Raw genomic sequence first — 16138 nt, 5'->3', positions numbered from 1 at the left:
GTCTCACCTTGAATGTTGTGGCAGTTTTGGGTACCACAATATAAGACATTAAGCTATTAGAGAGTGTCCAAAGGAGGGCAATGAAGATAGTGAAGGGCCTCGAGGGGAAGCCGTGTGAGGAGTGGATGAGGTCACTTGGTCTGTTCAGCCTGGAGAAGAGGAGACTGAGGGGAGACCTCATTGCAGTTACAACTTCCTTGTGAGGGGAAGAGCAGGGACATGCACTGATCTCTTCTCCGTAGTGACCAGTGACAGAACCCAAGGGAATGGCCTCAAGTTGTGTCAGGGGAGGTTTAGGTTGGATATAAGGAGAAAGTTTTTCCCTCAGAGACTGGTTGGGCACTGGAACAGGCTCCCAAGGGCAGTGGTCGCAGCACCAAGCCTGACAGAGTTAAAGAAGTGGTTGGATGATACTCTCAGGTACATGGTGTGATTCTTGGTGTTTTCTGTCCAGGAGCTGGACCTGATGATCCTGATGGGTCCCTTTCAACTCAGCATACTCTATGATTCTTTTATTCTATGATTCTATTAATTATGAGACTCACCTGAGAAAAAAAAATTTAAAAAAACTTCTTTGTCTAGAAAATTATTTTAATTAGCAGTAATTTACTTAATAGTTCTCATGTGAATGATGAGAAAGATTAATGTCACACATTGAAAATACATTCAAGTGACAAATGTGTTTCTTTTACAAGACAACATTTGACTCACTCCAATTTCAGTGGGCACTGGGAGATTAGCCTCTAGTAAATATAATCCTATCCAAAGCTATCTTGCTGAAGGGGGAAAATGTCTGTTCATTCATATGAAGTATTAATTACTCTGACAAGAGCTAACTCAAAATCTCAATCATCTGAACTTATTTCTCCAGCAAAGTTGGGGTGACAAAGGTATGATGTGTCCAGCCCAAGGGGCTTTCCCTACTAGATATTTCTGAAGCCAAGCCACCACACAGAGGCTCTGCATAAGCTAAAATGTGGGCATTTACCTCCTATTTTCTGTGGCAGCGATCAGGAAAATGTGCTTGGAGAAATTACTGGGAGTGCTGCTTATAGGAGAGAGAGCACAGGGTCAAAAATGGAGGTTGGTGATTTTGACCAGCCATTTGCATGGTTTTCATTTGCTGTATTTCAAAGCAGGTACTCTGGTGGTGTGTACAACAGTGTACATATGCTAATGTGTGCCCTCAGTTATGTATGGAGGAGTTCGTTTACCTGTGTGAACCATTAGTTGGGGCCAGGCTTTGGGAGGGGTTGAGTGGGATAGTAGCAGAGTGCAGGGCAGGGGCACTGGCTGCAGTTCATGTCTGCTAACCAGAGCAGTCAGAATTTCTGGGAGATGCAGCTCATACACCACAAAACCATTAGCCCTAAGAAGAGGGAAGCAACGATTGCAGCGAACTGCTTTGAATTGTAGAGGTGTTTAAGCACGGCCACTGTTGCTCCCCAGGGCTGATGATTCTGTAAAAAAAAGGGGTGTGAGGTAACCCCCAATGGTCCCCAACTCCAGCACCGCTCACCCCTTGCATCCTCACAGGAAGGAGGACAAGCTGGCTTTCCCCATCCTAATGAAACAGGTTCATGTTTTCAAAGCGGTTCTTTCCCTGTGCAGTTCCCTGGTTCAAGAAGAAACTCAACCCCTGAAACACCGACCTTAAATTCCCATGGCTTGCTCTGTCCCTGCCTAACGAAAGTGGGGATGGAAGAGAAGGGGAGATGAAATGGTGCACATCAGGCTTCACAGATGGGGAGAGGCCATCTGTGCCTGGCACAAGGGGGTAGGTTGCAGCCCACAGTTTGTCTGTGCAAAGAATAAGGTGAAGCAAAAAATGCTCCCAATAGCATTCCGTGTGTCCCACCCACAGCCCAATACTTCTGTTTATGGAGGTTTCTGACATAAAAATACATCTTACTGACTAATGGTAACTAGCAAATATTACCTACATGTCTTCAAACAACAATATCTGCTTGACAGTGATAGGAGTCAACATGAACAAAATGCTGTAGTCCAGAACAAGGATATCCCAGTTGTTCAGGCTTAACACAGCATAGTTCAGGGCAGGACTGAAGTCAACATTATGGACAAAAATAAACCCCAGTTGTTGGAAGCCTTCAGAACAAAAGCAGGCTTGAAGCACAGCCAGTACCCTTCTCTGATGCCTCTCCCACGAGGAATAGTGAGGAAGGCACAAAGAAGTGGGATTTTATTTATTTTTAATTAGCTGCAATGGTGTTTCCCCTCCATCTCACTTGTTCTCGCCGTGGCACTCAGTGTGTGTTTGCCCACCATTTTCTTGTTCACTACTATATTTTTATGTGAAGAAGCACACAATACCAAGTAGGCTATTGCTACTGCCATGGTCTAAGGTCAGAGGAGAGGTGAGAATAGCAGGGAAGGGTCGTGTCTTTTAGACCAAACAATACACTCAGAAAAAATTGGAGATACCTGTGTGCACCAAAACTTGCCAGCTCTTTTCTCCTGCCTGTGTCTGGTGGTCTAATAAAAGATAACGAGCTCTCCTGACAGCCTGTCTCCTGATGCCAAGGGATGTTCGCTTTGCCCTAACATTTTTGGTGAGCATAGAGACTGCAGGGTGCTTTGTCTCTGCATTCAGCAGTCCCATGAGAGCCTTCCCACATCTTTTGGTGGGTGCAGACCCAGAACTCCAAAGCAGGGAAAACCTCCCTTTTGTGCAGAGGAGTCCTTTGCATAGTCAGATACATTATCAGGGTGCACTGAGCCACCTGGCTGGCTAATTGTCTCCAAATGTCTTCCAGTGTGGATAGACAAACTTCAGAGCAAGGAAGCTCTGCATTTAGTGACGTGCTGTGAGAAACACACAACCAGCCAGTTGCCTTTGTCCCCGCTAACCAGTCATGCCAGCTAAGAGAGCGAAGACAGACAAGTCCCAGGCATGAGATTTGCACTGTTGGGCTGGAAGAGCATTTAGTACATGGGCTGGTTACAGTGCAGAGGACAAGCTCTGCAGGGTTTTTTTCCATCCCGGGGCTATCTTGCTTAGGGCTGAGCAGGCCAAAGTGGATGCTGGTGAGCACAGGCTGGGGTTTCCTTGGCCAGTGGAGGTCTTGGCAGTCTCTGCCTTGCAAAGCCAGAGACCCCTGGGAGTCAGGTGGCTGCTTGCTGCCCCAGGGACAGGGGCTGCCAGCAGGAGCAGCTGGATGCAGGGGACATGAGGGATGGGATAGTATCTCACCTTGAACTTTCAGGGCCCCTAGGAGCCTGGGCCCTGTGGCTGGTGTCTGAGTACTAAGGAGTGTAATTTCTCCTTCTGCCCTAAAGGCAAATGGTTATGGCTCAGCAGCAGAGAAAGCCACATGCTGACACCCTGTGGGGCAGCCACAGCTGAAAATGCTGGTTTCCTTGAGCAAGGATTAAACAGCTCACCAGAATAATGTTGCTGTGGTTTCTGACTGATTTCAGTTTTGCAGAAATATAAAAAGAGGGTAAAAAGAGAAAGGGAAAGAGCTTGTTTGCTCTTGTATTCAGATATTGCTCTTTGGAGGCAGTGGCTACACTGACTGCTCATCCCTGAGCTCCCTTTCCTCTGTCTGTGCCCCTTGCATTGACAGAAAAGCAGCTCCTTTCGTGTGCTTGATTTTCATACCTGCACATGAGCAGTTTCCTTTCACCTGTGGTCAGCTGTAGCATCGTTCAGTCTTAGGACTCTAATCTGGTATTTCGTCAAAATTATGCAAATAGATGCCCCTCCTTCCCAAAGTAGTCTGAGTTCTGGAAACTCATTTAGCTATTTCTTTCAGTGAATGATATCTGTTTCAGTTCTGAATCCCAATAAAGATGAGGAAACTGCAGAAGTCTGCTATGCAGAAAGAGATGGTTTTATCTCTTTTTCAACCTGAGATGGAAGAGTCTGTGTAAGCAATCCTAGAGGAGACATGCTCCAAGGACAAGGACAAGAGTTGGCAGGGACAGTGGGTGGCCTTGGCAAACCACCCTGCAGTGAAACCCAAGTAAAACCACAACTCTGCTTTCACCTCAGGACTGCTCATTCTCACGCCTTGCCTGGGAGGGAGCCCAGAAACATCCCACATCCCATCAGCCTCACCTCCACAAAGTTTGTGTTTTTTACTTTTCACGTGCTCAAGCAAAACGGGCACCCAACAACTCTTAGAGCCTGTTCTCTCATGGCCAGGGGATATTTTTGGAGGTGGATTCGATGGACTTGTTTGGTTGGCTTTTTTGCCTGTCTTGCACTGGGTCAGATACCAGTGGCTCATGTTCTCGGGAGGAGGGCTTCTGGCAGGGATTACTGTTGGAAGACATGGCTTAGCCTGCCTTCCTCTCCCAGGACAAATCACCTCTCTGAATAGTGAAGGCCAAATCTGCAGGGTTGGCATGTGCCAGTTAATCCATACTGCAGGATGATTCTGCTCCAGAGGTCCTGAGAACAGCACTAAAACCATCTGCACTTGGGCAATCAGTCAGGAGATGCAGCTGCTTCAGTAACCTCTGATCGCAGCCAGGAGATGGTCTGTAGGAGCCTACCCTCCAGATACCTCTAATTTTAGTCTGGACTGAGCTTCAGAAGGGTAAAGTGAGAATGACTGTGGGTTACTCACCCTCTCCAAGAGTGCGACAGGAGGTACCTGTGGCCACTGCCCTTTGCTGTGGGTAGTGCTACATGGGTAGATCTGAAGCCCTTCTAGCCCTGGGCAGGTGGCTGTGAGCCATGCCAGCTGCAACACCATGAGCCCCTGGAGCCACCACTCCAGGTCGAGAGGCTGCTGATGGAGAGGACTCAGACCAGCCAAGGGCTCATACACAGGAAGTGGCAGCAGAGCTGAGAATTGCCTGTCTTGTACTTCCCAACAACAGGAAAGACACTCCAGTAGGGTCTGATGATGCATCACCATCAGAGCACATCATGTAACAATAAGCTGTGATGCCAAAAAATAAGCCAGATGAAGCGGAAGATCCATATTCCTCCTGAAAGCCCAAAAGACATAACAAGAGCGGTGTGACATTCCCCTTTTCAAGCTCTGGAGGACACATACATCTGGACAGTGGAGCTCTTGAGAAGCACTAACAGCCTGGGGGCTGCTTTTGGCTGATGTGTTTGGGGCTGAAGGAAAACTGATGTCCTTCAGGCTCTTTCAAGCAAATAAGGAGGATGCTCAAGGTGATTGTAAAGCAGTTGGGTAACAGAAATGGCACAACAGTAATTCTTTAGAGATAAGGGAGAGAAAAGAAACAAAGAAAAACTGGCAATGACAAACACCACTGGGAGAGCATCTTGTCAAAACCAAGTAAGAGTCATCTGGGGCTCAGGACAGCTGCTGCTTTTCAGAGGCTGCAGCCTCTGAAGCCAGCCGAGGCCACTGGTCTCAGCTGTCAAGGACCACGAGCCAAGGTCTCAGTTTGAACCAGCCATAGAAAACAAAAGCTGAAAGCAAAAGGTTCAGAGGAGAGTCTCTCAGGCCAACACAGACACACTTTCACAACACAAGAGGCAGACAGAGGTTTGATGTTATTTCTTCTGGACACCCTCCCAGGAAAGTGATGAGCTGCCAAGTACCTCCATTTGGATACTCCATCTGTATCACTCAGGCAGTTTCTCAGGGTCCAAGTTGAAGGCTGTCTTGGTTAAAGTCAAAGTCCCTGGTGAACTCCAGCTTCCCAAACTGGAGTCACCAGTGCTGGGGCTTTGCTGGAGCTTCACAACAACCGTGGTGCAGTGATATCTCTTACTAACAAAGTAGAAAGTGAATTAAGGAGTCTATGTGTTCTTTTGTCACCTGTGTTTCGTCACCTAAAGAAGATGCAAGATGAAAACTTCCCACACAGCAGATCTTACCTCCAAAATCACTTTCCCACTGCCAGTTGCTAGTCCCCAACTGACCAGCAACGAGAAATGAGAGATTAACGGTGTTCAAATGGCTGTGCAGCCCTCCTCACACACCTAGTTGTTTGTTTTCTGTCCAAAACAAGTCATTAGCACAGGTATCCAGATGCCTGCATGGCCCATGCTGAACATTTTCCTGTGCTGACCTTCCATCTTTGCATCCCTTCTCTGCCACCAGGTACCAGTGTTCTCTGAAAACCTTACACTGTGCAGTAAGGGGGCTCTTCATTGAGACTGAGGGCATTGACCTACATAATCAGTTTACCTTCTATTACACATAAGTATATATATATGTATATATATACCTACACCTGTGCACATGTATGCATACATATACACAGGGGCACACATGAACTCTTCATCTGTGTGGTCTGCAGCGAGCAGAGGAGCTTGTGGCCAGAGGTGGGAGGCTTTATGCACACAAGCTGCTTGCACAGGTCCCGTCAGACCCAGATGGGTGCTGAGCCTTTCCCAAGCGTGGTGCTCTAGTGTTGCAGAGACAGGGAGAGCTGCACCACTAAGCCACAAGGCAAATGTGCCCCTACAAGGTCCATCTCCATTGTTTTGGGCAAACAGGTTTGAGTCTGGGTTCAGCATCCCTGGGGACAGCAGGTGACATGCCTGTTGTGCCCCATGGCCAAAGTATATGAGTTCTCTGCCTGATTTAGCAGTGCTCAGTCAAATTGTGACTGCTCACACCCATCTGGGCTGCCTTGAGTCTGCTGAGGTGTCCCAGGATGACCGCACTGCCCATGAGTAAGCCGGAGCTGGCAAGCTGCCTGCCAGAGCACAGTGTGTCCTGCCCCTCTGGCAGGCCCGCAGCTCACTCCGGCAGCCAACTCTTCAGCAAAGCTGAGGTGACACAGCAGAAAGAGCAGCGTTCACTCATTGAATCAATCAAATGGTTTGAGTTGGAAAGGACCTTAAAGATTATCTAGCTCCAACCCCCCTGCCATGTGCAGGGACATCTACTAGACCAGGTTGCTCAAAGCCCCATCCAGCCTGGCCTTGAGCACTTCCAGGGATGAACCTCCTTCCCCTTCTGGAAGGCAGAAGGAAGGACCAAGCTGGATGTTCAGCTGTGTGACCAACACCTCAGACCCCTTCTGCGGGCACTGTGCAGGCAGGACCGGTGGGCAGAGGTCCCCTAGACCTTGCCTGATGCACTCCAGCCACCAGGGCTGTGGCAGGATGCTCTGCCCTGATAAGGCCTTGAATCCCGTCAGAGAATCCCAACCATGCAAGCTACCTGTGATGAGTTACTGTGGTGCCAAGGTGCTGGGTTTAGTGTTGAAGTATGTTAAAACCCGCCTGGTTCACCAAGCTTCAAACACACATGCTGCTTTTTGAAGCAGGATTTGGCAGATAAGCTGCTAGCTGACCTGGCAACACGTGACTGGGAGTATATCACTTTATAACTATGAAAGTCCAGTCAATTTTCATATGGCAGATCCTTCCACATACTTTCTTGAAGTATGTGGAGCTTCTCCTGTAAAGCAGGGATGCCTCTTCATGGTTACTCCTCAGGGGTTAAGCAAAAGAGACAGATCTGCTTGCTGTAATCTTGCGGTGAGTTAGATCAATCTCTACTTAATGATTGTTTCTTTTTGCTAGCTTTGATACAATTGCTTTAATACAGTTGCTTTGACATAGTGCACTATACTTACTATTTTATGCTCTACTATACTTTACTAGTAGATTTTAGCTTTTACACTGTGTAGTAAATAATTCTGCTTAAGATCTTTTGTCTGTTCACTTGTCTGTTCATTTGCCATAATAAATAATTCATTTTATATAAATATATTTTACTTGCCATCATTAAAACCTGAGGGACAAAGTGATTTAAGCACACCTCTCTAATTCCTTAAACTTAAACCATTGACAAAACTGGGGCTAAGATTGGATAGAGATGTACCCAGGCTCCTCTCTGAGAAGGAATTTAGAAAGCAAGGGGGTCCTTTCTGCACCTGGTAGCTCAGTGAAAGGGCTACTCTTATAAACTTTGTCTAAGCCTTCCCCTGCCCCATGACAAAGGTCAGTGCTGGGGGAGGTGAACCAACCAGGAGCACATACAGATCAGGCTGCATGAGCTGTGCAGCAATTTCTGCCTGAGCACTAATGCTTGTGCCGTTCCTGCAGCCTGAATTAGCAAAGGGGAAAGTAACTCTGCTTAGTACATTAAAGCAACCCCCCAAGTCCACATTTCAATGAATTCACACGTGTTCCTCAGAAATTGTCTTGAGGAACAGATGCTTTCATTCTGTGAGGATGGGTATGGATGTTAAAACTGATCAAGTACAGGGTAGGACAGGTCTGTAGCCATGCACAAAGAACAGGGAAATTTCCTGCAAAAGACTGCAGTGGGAGATGTCCTTGGCAGTTGTCCTTCCCAGGTGTGAAGGACAAGATTTATTCAAATCCAGCTGAAGCACGATTCCCAGCAGCTGCAGCAGCCCTCCTTGTACCTGGTGCAAGAGGTGCAGGTGGGTTGGGGGAGGCCACTGCCAGAGTCCTGCAGCCCTCCTTTAAGACCAAGGTGGTTGCTTTGGGCCATGCAGAATGTAGAAACACCTCAGGAGGAGACACAAGCGAGCAGGCAGTCTGTTCAGATTGCTGGGCAGGTGGCCCTAACCAGCCTGTTCTCTCCACTCTGGGCACAGCAGCCCCTTGCAAATGTGAAGGCCAGCACTGTCTGTGTAACGTTCGGTTGCCCTGGGTTTGCTACAAACAAATTGTGCCAGCAGGCAAGCTGCGATCAAATGAGTTTACACCATCTAAGCACTGTGAGGTAGAGGCAGAAATTGTTCAGGAGGGGATTTGGGGAATTGGGTCCTGCTGGAGTTGCTGTCCCCAGGGCCATCACTGCATGGACTCTGCACCTGTGCTCCTCTGGGGTCAGTTCCCCAAAATTTTATTCCAGATTCTGTTTCATGGGAGGAAAAAATTGTTGCAACAGATGAGCTGACAGTGCATAACATATGCTTAATGTATAACATCACCAGGGATTGGTGAGGGAAGGAGAGAAGAAGAGAGAAAAAGAGTCATAGGTGCACAAGGCAGAATAAAAGGAAAGAGAAAAAAAGCAAAGGTAGCAGAGTTGAAAACAAAAAAAAAATCCGCCAAAAATACCCAACCAGAACCCCCAGAATTAAGCCAGTCAGTCTGCCATTCCTCTCTCTCACGGCTGATTTCTCACTTGCCTGCTGCCAATTGCTCACACAGGAATTAGCTAAGTTATAGGTTGCAATTTCCCAGAGTTTGCCTTACTACTCAGCTTTGTGTGATTCCCTGGCAGCATCTGTGCCAGCAGCTACCTCCATGGCAAGGAAAATGGATGTGTTTTTCTTGCTGTTGTCTGATTTAAGATATTATAAGTCTGCAGTTCTGTATCTGGCAAGTCTGCTGCCTCTCCACAGGAAGCTTCCTCCTACTTTTCAGGAAAATTTTTTGGTTGCTGGCCACAAATAGCTGGTAGCTTATGACTCCTGCCTCTGTCTTACAGTCAGTTGAAAATGGATTGTGAGATTCACTTCTTTCACTTAGTTTTCTTCATTATTTTCCATTTAATCAACATGGGCAACATTGTTCATCCTATAACATTTATTAAAAGCAAGGGATAAAAAGCATGACAATGATTCATTCATGCAGAGCACATTTTACTCGGAAGGCTTTGTTTATTTGCTGAGAAAAGGATTAAATTAAAACAAAAAGGGGAAAAGAAACAAAATTAAGAAATAAACTTCTCCAAAGATTTTCTCCTCCTGCAGAATGAGTGGCTGTCCTTTCCATTTGCTACTGTGACTAGTAGCAGCCTAATGACTCCAGCAGTTTTGTGCTAGTGTAAGGGAGCTATTAATTAGGCCCAAAGATTTATTTTACTCTGGAATAATCCTGTGCTTTGCCTTGTGCCAAAATAGATGGGACACTTTTCTCTCTGGTACTCAGGAAGAGCCCAAATTTCCCCCCAAGCATCAAACACTCTGCTAGGAGGGATTCATAACCTCCCATGGTTGGGAAAAGGGGGACACACGTCAAGGAGTGATTCAGCTCTGAGGGACAAAGCTAGAGGCATCTCTCTCATCCCAGGGACTGCTGGGGGAAGCAAGGGCAGCCCAGAACTTCATGGCACAGCCTTCTGGAAACGCTTTAAGTGGCAGCATTAATAGGAGTCCGGGTGTCCCAAAAATGCTCATAAAGGGCTGGGTTGAAGGGGCAGGCTGGAATAGAGTCTTTTTAAATAGGAGTTTTGTACAAGGTGCAATTATAACAGCAAAGCAATTGGTCCAGAGGTGCAGAGGTTGGGCAGGCAGGCACCATGCTGACTCAGCTCCCATGTTGCTGTCTCCACACACAAACCTTGAATACTTTTGTGAAACAACTTGCACTGCAAAGGTTGTCTAACATCTTAATGTTACAATGACAACAAATCCTTGTAACTGATCTGGTCTTGTTTTTTCCTCTTAGCTGGGGTATTGGTGTCCCACAGACTTCATGGATCAGGTGGGAAGAAGCCAGGCTGTGAGCACAGACAGGATCCCCCTCAGGCACAGGGGCAGCAGCTGCTCCTTGGGGATGAAGAAAAGTGTCACAACGGCACAACCCTCCCTCCCAAGCCTGGTTGCACAGTCATGCACCACTCATCAGCAAATATATCAGGTTTTCCTCAGCATCACAATTGTTTCAAGATGTGATCGAAGAGCTGGGCCCAGCAGTGCTAGTTGGCTGCTGCCCAGATCGTGTATCTCCATTTCCCATATGGACCAGATGGACTTCACTGTTACATGACAAGCTCACCTGGGCTGTACTCCTTCCAGACAGCACAAGGAGAAGGGACCACATGTGACATTTTTGTTCCTCCCTCTCTGGAAGGTGATAAAACACCTGAGCGCCAGGACTGCCTCCCAGCACAGCTGGATAATCACAGATGCTGCTTTCTCTGAATTTTCCTACCACCCAGGGGTGTCTGTCCTTGGTAGCTAATGCCTAGCCTTCAAAGGCACAACACAGAGTAGGTCCTGACAAGGGGCTTGCTTGGGGATAGCAAGGACCACCCACCCTGATACTGCTGTCCGTGGAGAACTCTGGATCACAGCCCCATGGTGTTGAGCTGGGGAGTGAAGGAGAGATGAAGTTCAGCCATGGCCCCACCACCACTCACGTGTGTGCATAGGCCTCCATCCATGGCACTGGCACTGGGTCAGCTGTGGGCACTCAGGACAGAGACCCCAAAGGCACTGGAAATTGGAAATGCCAGCTCAGATGTGAGTGAGAGTCACAAGGGAAGCAATGTTAGGGGCAAGAAGGAGAGGAAATACTGTTCTGTGACTAACAAGACCAGGCATGTGCATACCTTAGGTATCATGCACTGTTCCAACTGGTTCTTTTAAAAGTATATATATCATAGGGATAGAAAATATAAAGAAAAAGGTAAAGGGGTTGAACATACAGGTATAGAAAAGCTTTGTATGAGAAAGACTAGACTCTTCTGCTTGGAAATGAGAAATGAAGGAGAGGAAAGAGCATGACCTCTATAAAATCCCTAGTGGCCATAGAAGGAACATGCAGAAAGTGACTTACCACTTGGGTTAACATAAACCAAAGGAACTCAGTCCTCACTCAACCCACCACTGCACTATAAATGTGTTGCCTCAGGTGGCAAAACCTGAACGTTTTGATCTTGGTTCAAAATCCAAGAACATCGATTAACACAGGATAAGGCAAGGCCAGTGGTGGCAATTAAAAATTATATAAAAAAGCAAATCCTCCTTTAGATGTGATGAAAAAGTGGCCTCACAGATGTCTTTCATTAGAAGGTCAGGAGACAGAGAACTGAGTGAGAAGGTGAGGCACAGTGAGGCATCTGCTGTCAATCCTCAAAAATACAGTTGAAATCTACTTTCCACTGATTACATCATTCACACACACTTGAGGAGGCTCCTGCTGCTTAACCCATGGCTTTACCAGAAGAAAGGCTGGATATTTCAGCAGCAAACCTATTCTTGAGCTTTTCTAATGCCAAGGGGGTTGCTGCAGCACAGCAACAAACCAAGCGCCCATCATACCAGCTCCCTTCTCACCAGCCCAGATGGTGAAGCACAGGGGAAAGCAGGGTCAGCCTTCAGCCAGAGCCAGCTGTGCCAGCAGGGACCAGTGGCCTCCTTCAGGACTAGCTCCTGATGGTAGCTAAAGCCAGGTGAGGTTTTAATCCTGCACCATTTCACTCAGTGGGGCTTACAGACACAAGGGTTATTTAGAGATTCCAGCACAAGTAAAGATTTTTTCCTAGTAAGTAAAAAAAAAAAACAGTGAAAAGATGGCTTTAGGATCTTCCAAAGATAAAGCTGCTGCACTGGGTACACCAAGAACAAAACCATGCATGGGAAAAGATGCCTTTTTCATTCTTACTAGCATCACAGGAGCTGGTAGATTAAAAATCAATAATAAACAAGTAAATAAATTTTAATATATTTGTGGTTTGGATATCTAACAGTCATTAGTCTTTTTGCAGTGAAGAAAAGGCCAGAGAGAAAAATATTTATAGCAATAACTTGCTTTATGTGCTTAAATTGAGTAAAGAAAAGCCTAGTTTGTACCCTGCTGTTTAGTAACAGCTCATTTCTAGGTCTCTGACTCACTCGAAGCACAGCAGCCATGTACATTGTTTACTGAACTGAAGCAAAATCGTGTGCAGTGCTTACAGATAGTGTCTGATGCTTTGTAGTGTAGCAGGCAGCAAGTGCCTGCTGTGGTTGATTTATACCTGAAGCACAGCAGAGGTACACAATAAAACTCAAAGTTGCAAGAAGGACTTTGGTTATTTCCATAAGGGCAGAGAAAGCAGCAAACACGTAACGTTCTCCTATCCACAGCCAACTGGAGTTATAGCTGGACCAACTTCATCTTTTCCAGAAGCATGTCATTAGAAAATGACTGGATTGAAGCCATGCATAGAGATACGCTTAAATAGTGGCTTGTGCTCTAAGAAGCCGACTGGGGAGACCAAATAAAGTCGTGACTAGGGAAAGGCCTTATTGTGAGGACACAATAAGCAATATTTTAAGACCATGAGTAGGAGTGCTTTTTTAGATAATTCATGTTACCTCTGTTGAGAAGGACAGCAATTCCTGCTCAATCTACTGTATTACCTTATGACAATGCAGCAAAAACCATGCCTGCAGTATGCATCTCAGAAATTGGAGATATGCCAATCATTTAAAGGTTATTTGATCCCATAGCTTACCCAATAATTTCAGGACGTCTGAGGCTTGCTGCTCCTTTGTTGGTGCTGCAGGAGCACTGTACAGACAGCAAGGTGTGAAAGCAGTTGCAGCACTTGAGCACCGCAAGCCATGGTGGCATTTGCCTGGTGTGGCATCCCTCCACAGGGGTTTGGAGTGTGCTCTGCCATCCTCACTCAGAGGCACTGCCATCTCCTCAATGGTCTGGAGCCCCTCCAGCAGCTGCTGCACAATTCCACTTTCCCCCACCAATGACACATGGCATGGAGTCAAATTGCTTGGGAGCACTGCTCTGCTCTGCTTTCCACACCTGCCCAGGGCATTGAGCGTAAAATGCTCCCTTCCTAAATGAGTCTTGAGGAACTGGGGCCCCTGCAACACAGTCCTGAGATCTATTTTAAAAGAAAACCATGTGAAAATGATCAACTGCTAATAAATACCATAGTCTTGAAGGGTTGCTTGTAGTCAAAGCATAGCATGTCTCAGAATGGGCTGGGAGTGATTTAATACACTGACAATCAAACACAATCCACGGGTTTCGGTAAGACTTCTGAAAAGTCTTCTTTGAGTAAAGCCTTGTGGCAGAACACAGCTTCATTTTCAACTACAACTTTCAATACTTTCAGGATTTCATTATTTTTCAGCCTTTTAAAATTTGGTTTTCAGATTATTTCTTAGCTGTTACTCAATGTTTTTATTAGTGTTAACTAAACCCAGGAAGCATTTGCAGTTTTAGTCTGAATTAATCCTTTATTCCTCATTGTTTTAAATGCATGGAAGTCAACCGAGTTGTTTCGTTTGATGTTCTCCATGCCACGGTGAATTCTGTGCTGGTAGGACTATAAATGGGCCACGTTGTTCATTAATTACTAATCCCTGTCACTCACATTTTCTGGGGAACAAATGCCATATTTAGTCTTTATACTTGGAAAAACAAATTTGGAGAACTTTGAGGCTATTTTTCTCAATAGGAGCCTTTAGAATATTCCCTAAAAATGATAATTCAAGTCAGATAATTCAGTCATGTAAGTGTGAGTAAGTGCTATTCATTAACTACGGTGGAAATTAGACCCTTGAATTGAGAGGCTAATTAAGATAATTATATCTAAAGCCTGAAAGAAAACTACACAGACATTTCTTAAAATTTCATTTGTACTTATGTAAATCTGGACCAACTCCACTGTCACTTTCTGGATTTATACCCAAGTAATTGAAATCACTATTGAGCCCTTCTAAGCTCTCAATATCAGAAAAAGGCATTGAAGTAAAACAATTAACAGTCAGGCTGTGTTTTTCTCTGTAACTTCTAGATTAACTTAATAACACAATGCTCTTCTTTCCAAACATACTTTGCCATTCTGATGGATAACTTATTTTTAAAAAAACCAAACCAAAGCCCATGATTAATTTAGAGGGTTGTCATCAATCTAAAGAGCTGCCAACTTTTACAACATTAGCAAATGAAGAAAGTTGAAATGCTCCAGTGTCAACTACTGCCTCTTCCAGAGGGGACATTATTTTTAATCTGTGTCTTTCCTATGATAGGAATTTTCTCCTCTGCTGTTTCTTGTGACTGACAACTTCAGTAAAAGATCATTAAGTAAAAAACACTAAATAAATGCTGTATGTGAACCAAGTAGAAAAGTGGACACAGTCAGTGAGGAACATCATTAAATTATACACAGGTAGGAATTTTAACAGTGTGCATTCATGTGCAATCACCTGCCATGCAGTCATCAGGAAAGTGAGTCTTTCTTGGCTTGCATTTGGTAGAGAGGGTTGGGCAGATTTCTGACAAGCTATTCTCCCTCCCACCCCATCCCAACAGGGATATAGCTGTAACCAGAGCTGTGCCAGTCTGTCGGACAGGGAGCTAATGTGAAATGAAAGGCAGCCTGCCCAGACAGCTATGAAGCACTGAGCCCTGTAGTCTGCTTATCTCTTACATCCAAAATCTGTCATGAGAAACTGGGAGAGTTCATGGCTCCCTCTGACCTGGCTCGCCTAAGACAGTTCCAGGGGACACATCCCTCACATCTAAAATCTGCAGACAGGCAGGCATTAAAAACGCTAAAGATTCAAACCCTATCCATCACCAAAAATACCATGTTATTCTATGTTTTGGAGCTGGTTTTCCTCTCAACCTCAAAGAACTGAAGGAACCAAGAGCAACAAGCAGCCTGGAGGAGACCAGATGCTTCAGTGAGAGCTGTTGGCAAAGAGTTTACAAGGATATATTAACAGTAAAGAAAGAAGCAGATGGAAAGAAGGGCACCATAAGATAACAGCAGGACTACTAGCTTAGCCAAAGGGTCTCTCCAGTCCTTTAACCTGTAGGTTGACACCTTCCAAACAAATGCTTCAGAGCTTCTCAGGATTCCTAGTTCCTCCATCATCCTTTGGTGACATTTCAAGATCAACAATGCCTGGAGCATGCACAACCTTTACTTGGTTTCACATGTGGTGTCTGGAGCAGAAAGAAGGGCCTCCAGTGAAAGAAAGAGGTTTCCTTTCATCTGGGGTAAAAAAGAGGTAGAGGGGAGCCAGGCTCATTTAGTATATAGGTGCCTAAGCTGCTTTTGCATAAGGCCCTGAAGAGTATCCAGGATACCTGAAGCAGATGTGGAATCTGAGGCTAACATCTGTTCTTATTACTGATACGAAGCGTTGTTTCTTTCTTAAAAATTCTCTTCTTTGGAAGGTTTTCTAGTGCTGCACACAGCAGTCAGAGAAAGATTGCCAGCCTCGGCATGGGAGGCTGCTGTGTCACGGGGAGTGTTAGCTTGCCTCTGGAAGACAGCCAGCTGTCTCCTGCAGCTCTGGCATCTCAGTGGGAACTGGGAGTCATTGCCTTGCAGACAGCAGATATCCTTGGCTTGATAAATAAGCATGGTGCTCTCAATGAAACCAGAGACAAATGCAAATAGGCCCCTTCAGTCCAATCCCTGACTCCCGTTCCCATTTCACAGCACTTACAGTCTGAATTCAAATTTGTGGAGTCAATGCAAGCTCTCCTAAG

The sequence above is a fragment of the Manacus candei genome, unplaced genomic scaffold, assembly GCF_025592945.1.
Source record: "Manacus candei isolate 608988 ecotype Guabito, Panama unplaced genomic scaffold, ASM2559294v1 h1tg000043l, whole genome shotgun sequence".
NCBI classification, from domain to species: Eukaryota; Metazoa; Chordata; class Aves; order Passeriformes; family Pipridae; genus Manacus; species Manacus candei.
The sequence above is the reverse complement of the archived record's forward strand: the minus strand, read 5'-3'. Positions refer to the sequence as shown.